Source organism: Diceros bicornis, chromosome 26 (genome assembly GCF_020826845.1).
Source record: "Diceros bicornis minor isolate mBicDic1 chromosome 26, mDicBic1.mat.cur, whole genome shotgun sequence".
In the NCBI taxonomy this organism is placed as follows: domain Eukaryota; kingdom Metazoa; phylum Chordata; class Mammalia; order Perissodactyla; family Rhinocerotidae; genus Diceros; species Diceros bicornis.
In genome coordinates, this window is record NC_080765.1 from 6,575,463 (window position 1) to 6,590,939 (window position 15,477).

Sequence of the window (15,477 nt, forward strand, 5' to 3'; positions counted from 1 at the left end):
AGAAATGTTCAACCTATATGAAAACATGAACAGTTCAAATAGTGGCTGAGAGAAGACAAGTGTTATACAGTAACCCCAAACTGTGTAATATTTTTTTAAGCAAGAAGAGGAGACGTGAGTTTAAGTTTTAGTTGAATAACTAACTAAAAGTTTGGGAGTTTGCTGTGCGGACTGTTTACCTTTTTCTTTCTTACTGATTATGCTTAAATGGCTCTTTTTGCCTCCTGCTGTGTAGGAGCCACTGAGGTCACAAGTGTTCAGAGACTTAATTTCCTGGGTCCTAAATGGGGCTGGTGGTGCCTGCTCAGCTGTCTGAGCACAAGGCCCAGAGGAAGAGCACCATGACCCCCTTTCCTCACCCCTGTAGGATCTCAAAGACCACCTTGTTTGAAATCCCTCCCACTCTCCCCCTCGTAGACTGGGGCAGAATCTGTTTCTACACAGTTCCCAAGGTCGAGTGCGTGCAGGCAGAGAAAAGGCAGATGTCAAAGAAACCATCAATAGGAGGATGGAGAATTAATTCCCTCCTTACAGACACAGTGCTTATAAAGTTCAGTCAGAACCTCTAGACAGAGCCAGGACTAGAGCAATGAATGTGAGACTTTCCACTTGAGTGTGAGACTTTCCACTTGAGTGTGAAATTGCCAAAAATCTCAGTAATCATGATAAATCATACTCTAACCAATATTTTTCAAAATCAATATTAATGCAAAAAATATCTAGGTGGAACAAAATATCAAAATTTTAAATAAACACAGGATCAGTAGGTTATTTTTACTTACACCCTGGGATTCATCCAGTTAATGACACACGTGCTGCAATGATTAGGAGCACAGTGTTATCATTCTGCAACATACACCAAAATCAGTTAAAAGTAAAATGGGTCAATTGATGTATCAAAGGCTGGATAGATAGGTGATAAAGCATAGAGCAAAACAGTAATTGTTCAATCTTGGTGGTGGGTACATGGTAACTAAACAATTTTTTCACCTTTTTGTTCAAATTTTCTGTATTCAACAAATTGTCATTAAATTTTTTAGAAGCAATAACTATCAACATCTTTTAAGAGTTTAAGCATCTTTCAAACTCTCCCCTTCTCCTCAATCCCCCTTCATCCTGCCCTAGTCAGACACTCATCATCTCTGATCTAGACAATAACCACAGCCTCCTGGCTCATCTCCTTTCAGAGGACCACTGTTGCACATCTGATCAGGATGCTCTCGAATTTGACCCCTCCCTCAGTCCCATACTGCACGTGACTCCTACAGGAGAGAGGTGACCACACCCAGCAGGGTTCCCGGTGCCCCTCCTCAACCTCATACTGCATCAGACTGGAGTGTTTGCAGGTCCCTGAACATCCCATGATCTGCACCTTTGCTCAGGCTGCTCTGCCTGCCCTATTCTCTCCTGAGCTCCTACTCAACTGTGAAATTCCTTCAGACTTAAACCTGTTGGATTCAACACATGCTTTTACCTCTGAAGCCACAGTAAGAACAGGGCAAGAGCTCGAGTGAACACCCCAAGATCAGCCAGAGGGTCGAGTCAGACCTTCTGAATGAGGCCTTTTCAAGCAGAAAGCACCTCCGGAGGTGGAAACAGATGTCAGAAGATGACGGTACCAAGTGGACAAGGCCAGGCCTCCCATTGGCTTCACCCAGAACATCTTTGTAAATTAAAGCTAAGCATTGCTTCTAAGAATATGGTCAAGGGGCACAGAGGGTCTCTGAGTCACAGAGTGACCTATGGACGGGGGCATTGGAGAAGGCAGGGAGTGGAAAGCAGGAAACAGCCAGATCAGACGAGACGTGAGATTATGGAGGAAATGAAGGGACAACTGGAACAGTCTTGTTGGGAGGATGTCATCATGGGAGTTTTAACCCAACTCCAAGATGTCATTCACTCAATTGACCGTGGACAAGACCCTTCCACTCTCAACTCTCTGTCTGTCACATGAGAGGTTGTACTTCATTGCTCTCAGTGCCCAGGTACTAGGATTCCATGAGCTAAGTTCAAAACTTCCAAGGTTGCAGAGATAGAGAGAAAAGGCAGGGGTGGTGGCTGAGATCAGCAGCCAGATGGAATATGGTGCAACTCAAATCAAGTCACAAATGATGACACACATCTCATGATTTCCTACAGCACTGCCTCGCTGGCATAATCCTTGTTGAATATTAAACAATGGCCTCAACTTGTCACATGAACCTTAGGGAGTTCACCTATAATCAGACTACTTCAGGAAGGTTGAGAATATGAACTCAGCTCACCCCAGGAACACACTAGTATGGGACAACTCTAGTGCCTGCCTCTAAAAATCAAGATTTCTTTGACAATTTCAATTCTCACAGAATGTAGCCATTGAAGTAGAACCTAAAAGGAAGTTACTTGCCTGCCCAAACATTGTAATCACCAAAGAAAAGTCTGTATGGAAGCTGAATGAAACATAACAGGTTCATATCCATTAAATTATCTGGGGGAATTTCATCACCAAAACCCAGCGCTGGGGAAATTATTTTAGCAATGACAGAAACCAAAATTTTTTAAATACCCCTCAGAAAGGAGGCAGGAATTGTGGACCATTCCCTTAGGACTCTGATAGGCTGGTTGAAATGGATTCTCCTGTTATTTTATTCTTCTTTTTTTTTTTTTCTACTGAATAACTCAAAACCATGCAAAAATATATAGTTGTCCAGTAAAGGTAAATATATAGACAAATATAAAAACCTGTATTATCGTAATTTTAGTTTGTAACTCCATTTTTTATCCTATTAAAGGATTTGAGACAAAAGCATAAAAAATAACTATAAATCTCTGTTAATAAATACATACTAAATAAAAATGTAATTTATGGCATCAATAACAGGGGGGATGCAGAGCTGTAAAAAGAGTAGAGTTTTTTTATGTGATTGTAGTTAAAGTAGATTGTTACAACGTTAGGATGTTTGGTGCAATCTCCGTGGTAACCACAAAGAGGATCTCTATAGAAAATGCACAATCGGAAATGAGAAGGGAATCAAAACATGTCACTACAAAACATCCACCAAAGACAAAGGAAGGCAGTAAGGGAGGAATTGAGGGGCAAACCACTGTAAGACATAGAGAAGACATCAAAATTGTAATATCAAGTCCTTCTTTATCAGTAATTACTTTAAATATAAATATAAATGGATAAAATGACTCAATCAAAAGACATAGGTTGTGAGATTGGGCAAAACAGATAGAATCCAACTATGTTGTGCCTACAGGAGACTCGCTTTAGATCTAACAACATGCATTGGTTGAAAGTGAAAGGATGGAAAAAGTTATAATTTCAAATGAAAACCAACCGGGAACAGGAGTGACTACACTAATATCAGACAGAACACTTTGGTTCACTCCCCACTCCTCCTGTAGTCAGACACTCATCATCTCTGATCTAGACAATAACCACAGCCTCTTGGCTGATCTCCCATCAGAGGGCCACCTTTGCCCACCTAATCAGGGCACTCCCGGATTAAACCACTTCCGCAGTCAGACACTGCCTGTGCCTTATCCAGGGAGAGGTGAAGGCCCCAGCTGAGTTCCCAGCCCCCATCCTCAACCTCATGCTGCCTCAGACTGGACTCTTCACAGGTCCTTGCACACACCGTTCTAGCTCACACCTCCACACCTTTGCTCAGGGTGCTCTGCTTGCCTTATTCTCTCCTGAATGCCCCCTCCACTTTAACATTCCTTCAGAAACTTAAAGAAGGTGAGTGAACACATGCATTTACTTCAAAAGCCTCCTGAAGCCCCAGTAAAAAGCATCATGGCCGGCCCCGTGGCTTAGCAGTTAAGTGCACGCGCTCCGCTACTGGCGGCCGGGGTTCGGATCCCGGGTGCGCACCGACACACCGCTTCTCCGGCCATGCTGAGGCCACGTCCCACATACGGCAACTAGAAGGATGTGCAACTATGACATACAACTATCTACTGGGGCTTTGGGGAAAAAAAATGAGGAGGATTGGCAATAGATGTTAGCTCAGAGCTGGTCTTCCTCAGCAAAAAGAGGAGGATTAGCATGGATGTTATCTCAAGGGTGATCTTCCTCACAAAAAACAAAACAAAACAAAAAGCACCAAAGGGCTTTCTTGAAAGGTCTTTTAAGAAATCCACAAGGACAAAGACAACCAGAGAGGAGACAGGAGCCACCAAACATTTCAACCCAGCAAGTAGATGTAGCCAAGAGTCATCACAAACTCTTCCTGCCAGACACCTTTCTAAGCACTGTCCTTAGTCCTCAGAATAACTGTATGCAGGAAGTTCTCTTATCATCACCCCTTTTTACAGTACAGAGAGGTTAAGTCACTTACACAAGGTCACATAGTCACAGAGCCAGGATGTAAACCCAGACTCTGGCCCCAGAGTCTACACCTGTGACCACTGTACTTCTGCCATGAAAGGGCAGAGAGAGCTGAAGCTGAAGCCTGAGCACTGTGCCGAATAGGCACAAACAGAATCAGGTTTTGGAGCCCAATAAGACTCAGGAAGGTAATCAACCTCATATGTATGAAATCGGAAGATGTAATTGAGGCTGAAAACAGAGGATGGTCTAAAGTCTGTATAAGAAATAATTAGACTTCCAGATTCCCTCCTGTACTGGGTTGAAGTGTTCCCTCTAAAATTCAAGTCCACCAGCAATCTCAGAATTTGGCCCTATTTGGAAATAGGGTCTTTGCAGATGTAATTAGTTAAGATGTGGTCACACTGTAGTAGAGTCAGCCCTAATTCAGGGATTAGTGTCCTTATAAGAAGAGATACAGAGACACGCAGAGTGAAGGCAACTGTGCAAAGATAGAGGCAGAGACTGGACTGATGCTGTCATAAGCCAGGGAACACCAAAGATTGCTGGTAACCACTAGGAGCTTGGAAGAGGCATGGAGCAGATTCTCCCCAGAAACTCCAATAGGAACCAACTCTGCCAACACCTTCATCTCTGTCTTCCGGCCTCCAGAACAGTGAGGCAATAAATTTCTGTGGTTTTAAGCCACTCAGTCTGTGGTACACTATTATATCATGGCCACATCATGTACCCGGCAGAAGGCTGGGGGACAATTCTCTGCACTTGTTGAACTGGACAAACTCTGGACTTGGAGGCCCCTGGCAGAGAGGAGGCCGGGATGTTGGACTGAAAGCAGAAGAAACCATGAGATTTCTATCAATCTCCACCTTCTGGGCAGAAAACCAGAGAATTCCTCCTTGGGAAGATGAGTAGTCCAAATTATTTACAGGGCCTGATATTTAGGGGCTCTCCAGCCAGATGGTTCTACACTGAAGCCCACCATTGACAAATCCAACACACTCTCAAATATAAGCAAAATGCAAGGACCAGCCTGCATTCAAGGGAAAGATCAAAACAAGCAGAGAAAGGAGCTCAAAGGGAGAGTATCAATGTGGGAGGAGGAAGGAAGCTTTGAAAACAGTCACAGCAGCCTGAGAGCTGTACTCACATGAAAACAGAGCAGAGAGCAGAAAGGAACTCTTGGAAATAAAAAAAAGATCACAGAAGATGTAACATTTTGTAGAAGTAGGAAGATGAAGTTAATTCACCTCGAAAGAAATATTAAGAAATGGAAAATGGGAAAGAAAAAATAAGAAAATTAGAGATTCATTCCAGTTCAATCATCTGACCAATAGGAGTTTCAGAAGAGAGAACCAAAAAAAAAAAAAAAAGAGAAAAGAAAAAAAAGGTGTATTTCAAGAAAATTTCCAAGAACAAAAGGTCAATACACTGCATTGCCCAATATGGCTGTACCCTAGCTACATGTGACTAGTTAAATTTAAATATAAAGCAGTTAAAATTAGATAAAATCAGAAACGCAGTTCTTCGGTCAAATCAGCTGTGTTTCTGAAAGGTACAAGAAGGTGCCCTCTCCCCAAACCAGGGAGAAACCAAAAAGGACAAACCCAGAGGATTCGGAAAATGTATTTCAGCAAAGCAGAGAGACGAGAGGAGCACTAGGGAGGACGGCCCTGGAGATGCCACCAGAGCGAGCAGCCTGGACGGAAGCAAAGAGAGAGCCGGGGAGGGCTTGATCTTGCAGAGAGGAGAGTTACCCTTCTGGTGGAAAGTGGATAATGGGGAATAGAAAATCCATCAAATTACAAAGTGGATTACAGACTCTGAAAGAAATGAAAAGTTGTCAAGAACAAAAGCAGAAGCAGACAAGTGTGCCTGGCTCAACTGTGTATAACGAGTACTTCAGTCATTGCTGCAGACATTGAATAAGAATCTAATTCTTATCCCTGTTTTGTGAAGGCAGGAAGTGGTTGTGAGGCAAGGAGGACAATCACAAACTTAAACTGTCCTTTTCCAGAGCAATCAAGAAACAGTATAAGCATGTCATTTCATGAAATATCAGTGAATACCAGAAGAAGCTAATAAGCAGGTTGAAAGTGGATTCTGCAGGGAAAAATCAGAGTGGGGATCAGGTCAGGCAAGGCACTCCTAGTTTTGTTATAAACTTTCTAAGACTACTGAATGTTATAAAGCATACATATCTACAAATTTGATTTTTGTGTGTGTGTGTGAGGAAGGTTAGCACTGAGGTAAGATCCAATGCCAATCCTCCTCTTTTTTGCTGAGGAAGATTGGCCATGGGCTAATATCTATGACCATATTCCTCTACGTTATATGAGACACCGTCACAGCATGGCTTGACAAGCGGTGCGTCCATGCGCACCAGGGATCCAAACCTGTGAACCCCGAGCCACCGCAGTGGAGCTCGCACCCTTAACTGCTACGCCACCGGGACAGACCCTATAAATTTGATTTTATTAAATAAGTTTTTAAAAGCCCCAGACAGCTGTTAGCTCCTCCCAAACCACTTTGGGGACAAGTGCTCCTTCTCCGTCCTCCCGCAGAACTGGGGCTGACCTCCTGAAATATTGAATCGGTCTGTTCACAGGTCTGACTTTTCCCCCAGGAAACTGGGAGGTCTCATGCCTGACTCAGAGCGGTGCTCAGGAAATGTCTGTGGGTACAAACAAAAGACTGGACAAAGACCTCCCTGCTGACCTCCCCGGGGTCTTTGAGGTTCAGATGAACCTCCTGATAGCGGGTGCTGGGAAATCCCCAAGTGCCATAGGATGAGTGGTGCCAGTGGGAGTCCACTGGTGTTTCCAATACATGGTCACAAACAGCCATGAGATAATTTACTGAAGGCCTATTATGTGCTTAGCAGCGTTCTAGGCCCTGAGAGGACACCAGTGGGGCCAACATTAGCCTCAAGGCCACCCCTTGAGGGGTGCATTAATCCCAGCAGTGGGACTAATGAGATTGTTTGGAAACAGCACAGCATAATTGTTAAGGCTGCGGGTCTGGAGGGTTCCAGCTTATCCACCTCCCTCACCTTGGGCATGTCATTAACCTCTCTGTGCTTCAGTTCCCTCAGAGGGCTCTTAGGAGGATTGAATGAGAAATCTGTAAAATTAAAGCCTTGTGCTCAAACACTGAAACTCCTTCCAACTCCTTGCTTCTTTCATGTCATCATTGTTCATCAGTCAACTATGTTATGATACCAACTGCAGAAATGAGAGATATAGCGTTTTTGAAACTGCACACAGATGCTCAAAGGAAATGTAGCTTTTTACCTTTTCATAATTGAGATTTTCATCCCCATGAGACCTGGGGTGGGATTAGGGAGAAAGAATTTCCTGTTACCAGAAAACAACTTCTTGGTCTCACTTGGGTAATGAGATTTCTGAGTTTTGGTCTCTCTGATCCAGCTCCTTCTTCCCCTGCTCCTCTTAGGATGATATCGGGATGCTCCGGGGTATTAACTTACGGGACTGGGAAAGTGAGCTCAGAGCCTCCCCCTGGGCTTTGCAGGTGACATCTACTCCTTGCACTGGTTCTGCATAGTGAGCATTCTCCTCTAGTATTCACTGCTGCATTCCGGACTCTATCAGGCCTGAGAGTCACCCCTGCTGACCTGGGTCCTTTTCACTGTCACCCAGGTCCAAGCCACACCCTCCACCAGAGTTGATGAGAGTGTACGTTCACTGCTGTGGGTGCTCTGACCCTTCCTGTGACAGCCACCTGCAGGCCCACAGACTCCCTCCTCAGATCCTATTATAGGCTGAATGGTGTGCCTTCCAAATTTATACATTGAAGTCCTAACCTCCAGCACCTCAGAATGTGACTGTAGTTGGAAATAGAATCTTTAAAGAGGTAATTAAGATTAAATGAGGTCATATGGGTGGGCCCTATCATATTTGACTGGATTCTTAAAAGTAGAGGAGATTCAGGACACAGACTTGCACTAAGGGAAGACCATGTGTAGACCCAGGAGAAGGTGGCCATATACAAGCCAATCAGAGAGACCTCAGAAGGAATCAAGCCTGCTGATGCCTAGATCTTTGAATAACAGCCTCTAGAATCATGAGAGAATAAATTTCTATTCTTTAAGTCACCCAGTATGTCATACTTAACTATAGCAGCCCTAGCAAATTAATACAGATCCCTTCTCTTTCCCTCACGTGCCAGAGCAGAGGGTGTCTGGGGGCACACTGATTGTGCAATAATTATGAGTCTGTCTCTCTAATTAAATTATGAGATCCTCCTGGGTAGGAACTTCAATTTATTCATTTCTATATTCCTGGGGCCTAAGAGTGCTGTCCTTGGATGGTGATTTTGAATGAACACATGAGTGAAGGAATCATCTCCACTTCACACAAGTACTTACAAATTTTAGTAAGATGAGGAGTGCAGAGGTCACATCACTCTGCAAATAGACCAATTAATTAATCATTAGTTCTAGTTCTCATGGCATAACGCAATGGTCATGGGTACAACGATGCAAGCCACTTGTAAGTCACTGGGATAGGGAGGGTCAAGTTTTAGCTGAATGCGGCTAGGGCCATGGGACCATTGACACCTGCAGTGGCTGGCTGTAAGCCCAGTGCCTGCTTCTGGCACCTCACCTGAAGTCAATTCAAGATAAGTCAATTCACCTAAAACCGTAAGATACTAAGACCTAGATATTCCATCACTGCCATGTCTCTGCCAGAGATGGAGACATAAGCCCACAAAAATAGAGAATACAGTAAAGTGGGTTTGAGGGAAAGCCCACTCATGAACCACTGTGCCCATAGAAGAGGGGCAGCAGGGTGAGCCCAAGAAAGGGACAATGCAGGGGGTGGGGCAGATGTCAAGGCAGGACACAAGTCTGGAATAAAAATAGTAAAGTGTGTTTACAGGAAAACCCACTGCTTCACCTCACAGTGCAGCATCCCAGAGGTCAGGGGTGGGGGAAGTATCCTCAGGAACCCAGTGACTGAGTCATGCAGCAAACTGACTCTCCAGCAAACTGATGTGTGACAAATAGAGCTGCTTCCATCACTTCTGCAGTTCAGGGTATGAATCTTAATAACAATGGCCAGCACTCTTTCTGGTTCACCACACACCTAGAATCATTCTCAGAGTCTCAATTGTATTAACTTTCTTAATCCTCCCAATTACCCCATGAACTAGGTGCTATCATCACTGCTGCAAAGAAGAGGAAACTGAGGCTCACCAAGGTTAAATAACTAGGTCCCCCAGCTTGTAAGTGGCAGAGCTGGTTAACGAATCCAGGGAGAGCCTGTCTTCTCAACCAAGACACTCTAATGGCAGCAGTAATCTTTACCCTTCCATCAGGACAACTGCTGGGACCCTACCCCTTCACGTGTGTGTACACACCCCTGTAAACACACACACACACACACACACACACACACACACACACAGTGCCACTAACACTAACTCCCCCCTTGCCCAGAAAGTTCAGCTGATAGCCACATCCCTGGAAAGTCTTCCGAGTTTTCTGCTGCAGCCACCCAAGAAGATGTCTCAGTGCCTCTGTCTCTGTATTAATTATTGTTTGCTCTGCAACAAATTACGCTAAAACTTAGTGACTTAAAACAAAAATTTTATTGACTTAAAACAAAAATTTTATTATCTCAGATTCTGTGGGTAAGGAATTCAGAAGTGACTTCGCTGAGTGGATCCAGCTCAGAGTCTCTCGTGAGATTGCAGCCACGCTGTTGGCAGGCACTGCCATCATTTGAAAGCTGGACTGGGCTAAGTAATCTATTTCAAATGTAGCTCAGTCATGGGCCTGGAACATCAGGACTATTTATTGGAGGAGGTCTCAGTTCCTTGCCATGTGGCCACTTGACTGTCCTCACAACAAGGCAGCTGGCTTCCCCCAGAGTGAGTGACCCAAGAGAAAACAAGGTGGAAGCATCTGTGTCTCTTATGACTCAGCCTCAGAAGTCATACTCCATCACCTCCACAATATCCTAGTGCATCACAGGTCAGCCCAGTGCGTGTGGTAGGAGAGCACACAAGTGTGTTAATGCCAGGAGGAGAGAATCACTGGGGGTTCTTTGGACAGCCTACAGCCACAATGTTGCCCTACTTAAAAGTATGGTGGGAACACAAAGGCTTGGTGTCAAGCAGACCCAGCACATGATAAGTACTCAATAAAGTCAGTACCCTCCCTTTCCCTTTTGTCCCTGTGACTCCTAGTGTCACCTGCTTAGACCTTGGCACTCCTTCCTCTGAGCTGACCCCCTACCCCACTGCTGCTTCCAGTGATTCACAGTAACTTAAAGGTTCATTGCTTCCTCCAATTTCCCTCAGTTTTCATCTCCCTTCTGGATCCTATACATCTTACTCTACCTGAAGTAAAGGAAGGACGTTCAAATTAACTACTGTGCCATAACAGACCACCCAAAAAAGAGGGGAAAATAATGATCCTTTATTTTGCACATGAATCTGGGATTGACTGGACTCAGTTGGGCAGCTCTTGCTTGGTGGTCTCTTGTGTGGTTGCAGACAGGAACTGTCTGGGTCATCACAAAGGCTCTCCACAGATATCTGGGTTGGGAAGACTCAAACCGTTGGGGGCTGGGTCTCCTCAGTCATTTTTGTCTTTCTAGATAGACACAAAGATAATGATGATGATAGGTAGGTAGGTAGATATAGATAGATAGATAGATAGATAGATAGATAGATAGATAGATAGATAGATAGATAGATAGATAGATAATAGACAGATACATAGATAGATTCATAGATACATAGATACATACATCAATATAGATAAATGATAGGTAAATAGGAAAATATAGACACATGATTGAGAGCTATAGAGAGATATACAGAGAGATGATAGAACAATATATACAGACTTACACTATGATGCCTATAAGGATGTTTTGCATCTTCAAACCATATTCCATGAAGAGGACAATTCTTGGTCTAAAGAAGTGAAGATGGAATTTCAGACACCCAAATATGGGCCTACAAGATCCACAGATCATCACCCACTCTGCAGAATTTCTCAGCTAGTCTATCCAAGGAGAGGAAGTGAATCCCTGAATATACCAGCATCGACTCAACAATTCCCTGATCCAGCCTATCTTTGAACCCTGAAGGAATAAACCCATCTCATCCTATCTTTTCATATATCTTGGACAGTGCACAGCCTGGACATGACCAGAGAGACTTGTCAGAACTCTGGGACAAGAAAAACAATTCTAAGGGATGGCAGGCGAGGGCCCACATGAGTGCAGTGGGAGCATTTCCCCTGAGTCACTTCAATGCATCCCTCACAAAGTTGCATACACTTAGTTGTTATACAAAGGCACTCCTGAAATGGGGATGTTTATATTGTTCTTATGGAAGTTATTGAACAGCGTCAGCTGTGACGCTAATGATTTCGTACTTAAACCTCTGTGAAAGATGGATGCAATTATTTTCTAAAATGGTAGGTGAAGCTGGAGTTGATAATGCAGGACCCCAAACTTCAAAATTAGTACTAGCTCCCTGAGGATTGAGGATAATATGTCTATGAAAATAATAGCTGACATTTATTAAATGCTCACTTCCTGCCCCATGGTCTGTGTCCTAAATACTTCACACACCTCATCTGATTCCATCATCACTTGAGTTAGGTGCTGTGTTACTCTCCTTTTTTGCAAATGGGGACTCTGAGACACTGAGTACTAATGTACAGAGGTATTAAGTAACTTGTTCAAGGTGGCACTTGTAAGTGTATATAGTGTAGGAGGGTACCAGATCACTTTCACTGGGCTGCACTCCCCAGTTGCTGGGAGTATTGGTTGTTACTAGCTCGCAGCTGCCCCATTCTCTGGAGAATCACCCTTGGCCAAACTAAAGCCACTTCACCTGGGAGTTTCAGCATTTGCCCAAAGCCACTGATTGGTCCAGACTGAGCCCTAGACTGAGCTGGGATTCAAAACCCAGGAAATCCTGCTTCAGAGACTCCCATCTCTCAATCACTGTGCAATGCTGCCTCCTTACATTAAAATAATACAAGTAAGACTAAGGTGAGAGAGTAGGGGAGAAGGATAAGCCACAAAGGTGACTTTGTGGCTCTTTCCCCGGAAATAATCACAAACTTACAGATGAGTATATTCAAATAACTGTTTTCCTGAACTATCTCAGAGTAAATTGCTGACCTAATACTTCATATTGCCCTGTATTTCCTGCAAACAAGGATGTTCTCCTACATTACCTAAATATGACCATCAAAGTTAGGAAGTTAACACTGCTACATTACTGCCATCTAACCCTTAGACCCCATTGAATCGCCCCAGTTGTTCCAACAATGCCCTTTGTGGCAGAAGAACCCAGCCCATGTGTTTGTTTAGATGTCACCTCTCTTTAGTCTCCTTCAGTCTAGAACATTTCCTCAGTCTTTGGCTTTCATGACCTTGACTCTTTTGAAGATTACAAACCAGTCACAGACGAGGAAGAGTAGAATATTCCTCAGTTTCAGTTCTCTGACGATTTTAGCATTTCTTTCAGGTTTCCCTCCTTGGCAGGACTATTTCAGAGGTCACACTGAGTTCTTCTCACCTTGTCCCATCAGGTGACGCTCGATCAATTCATCCTGCTCCTGATGATGCTCTCTCTCATCATTTGATTAAGGGAGTATCTGCCAGGTTTCTCCACTGTGAAGCTACCTTTACCATTATAATTAATGGGTATTTTGAGCAGCAGCACTTTGAAATTGTGTAAATATCTTCATCAAATTGCATTTTATCCATTTATTTATATATATATTTGTATGTACTCATGTTTTCCCTTTATACAGTGGGTCATAATCCCTTACCATCCTTCTTTATTACGATGCTCAAATTGTCTCTGATTTTGTCAGGGGAATCCCCTCAGACTGGCTTCTGGGTCCTGTTGACATGTCACCGTCACTTTTTAGCATTGTCTTCCGTTCTAGCAAAACAAGATGTTTCAGGCTCATCTTGTACTTTCCCAATCCCAGACCTGAAATCAGCCATTTCTCTAAGGAGCCCTGGTTCCTTTTAGCAAAAAATAGTATCTATAAGGCAAGATCTGGTCACAAGGTATGTCCTTGCTATTAAGGTGTCACTGTTTCTAAGCACTACCAGTGGAGATAAGTAGGAGCAATATGTTTTCATATCTATGCAAACACACACACACACACACACACACACACACACACACACACCCCTACAGCTATCTATCTATAAACCATCTACTATATAGAAAGCATGAATTTACTCTAATACATTATGATCTGATCTCTGACTCTGCAGGGTTCATTCCAGGCTTCTCCCTTTCTGAATCAGTGACTCCTTTATCCAACAATGGGAAACCTGGCTTCCATCATCTGTAATATATTAACTTATTTGATCAATCCGCCTTTATGTGGCCAATCCCCACTCCATCACTTTGCACTCATGGATGCACTCCACACCCTGTTTGGGTTCTTCACACCCTATTTAGGCTCTTGCTGCTTTCACCAGGTCACCCTTCTGCGTGGACCCCCTTCTCACCCTGCTCATCTCCCACACCCATGCCATGCTGCCCCTCCCTGTACACATCCTCCCCAACCTACTCTGCTCTGACTTGGAGCCACTGTGACTCCCATACCTGAGCTTGACCCACAATGTGTGGCTGCCCACCTTGCTGTGCCCTGCCCTCTGGCTTTAGGAGTAAATTGTCCAGGAAGGGAAAAGGAGGGAAAGAGAGAAGAGGTACAGAAAAGGAAAAGGAAGAACGTGTGCAGTTTCTGATACCAACTGAGATTGATGAAAGCTGGTAGTCTTTCTGCCCAATCAATTGATCAACCAATCGTTTTTTATTTGATCTTCATTGTGTTAAGACAGTTGGGAGTTGAGGATGGAGTACAAAGAGGTATAAGAAAACATGTTTCCTGCCTTTCAGAAATGTCAGGGGAGATGGGATGAAAAGATTAAATCAAAACTAATAATGTAATAATAAGTCCCTCAGTTAAGTGTTACAAAAAATATGTGCTCCAAAACAGGGAGAATTATGCTATGAATGTACTTTCTAAGCAACGGGCAAAGTCACAGTGGGTTAACTCTCATCTATCTTAATGTATTAAATGAGAGTTCTCAAAAAGGTCCACCCAACCAGTGATTGTGATGGTCCAAAACATTTACTCACTGGCTCTCACTGATTCAGGTCTCTAGAGTCCCCCTAATGTGCACAAAGTCATCAAATAATACTTTTGCAAAGAGATATTTATTGACTTTCTCAGTATACTATTTCATAGAAGATTCAAAATGAACATGTGATAGCAATGTCACTACTAAAATCAGTACAATAATTCTTGGTTTCATTAAAGTTTGTTGATACAATTGTTGAGAAACTTTCATTTTTGATCAGTGCTCAGGAAGAGTAGACGGTAATAGCTGGGGTGGATGGAGATTGTCCTGTGAGAACCAGATAAGCTGAGTCCACATATCTGGCACTTACTAGGCCCTTCCTTTATATTGAACAACATATAAAACTCAACACAGACACTGAGAAAGCGCAATGAATGTAAGAATCCCTGGGCATCCATCAAGCACAGCAGGTTAAGCCCATATTCATTCTGGGTTTTATTCACAAAGTAAATTGAGATCTCTGGTGTTCTGGGATACAGCTTCCTTGAACAACAAAGGGAGAGTCAGGCTCCACTCACGGTCCCATCTCTGGACTCAACCTTTAGAACAATGGGTTTTTGCAGTTGAAGAACTCCTTGCCTGCCTAGTTTCAGGGGGATCTGCAACAGTTAAACAAGCAAATGAGAACTGACCGATAAGCTCCCCCAACAAAAGAAGCAAAGAAGATGAGATACGTTAAGGGCAATAACTCTTAAAAACATATTAACTACTTTTAACATCATATATCTTTGATTCTGTATACTTAATCTATAAGCTGTGTCAGACTGAACAGTAAAGCTTTCATCCATCCAGGCATTCAACAAAATATGTATGCAGCAGCATTTTGGACCAGGTCAGAGACAAAATCATGTTGGCTTGTGTTCCTTGCTTCAATTTTAAGTAAAAAGAATGAACTATTAAAATTTAAACCAGATTCTTAGGGATTATGGAAAATTCTTTTGAAAAGCCATATAGAATTAATTTTGTGTATGTTGGAACTTGCGAGGTAATCCTGAGTAG

The 15,477-nt window shown here is 43.3% G+C and overlaps 1 pseudogene; it reads right to left on the bottom strand.

The window, feature by feature from the left end:
• Positions 1-14,981: 14,981 nt before the first annotated feature.
• LOC131422937 (cytochrome P450 3A12-like) overlaps positions 14,982-15,477 on the bottom strand; it is a 33,748-nt pseudogene continuing 33,252 nt past the window's right edge.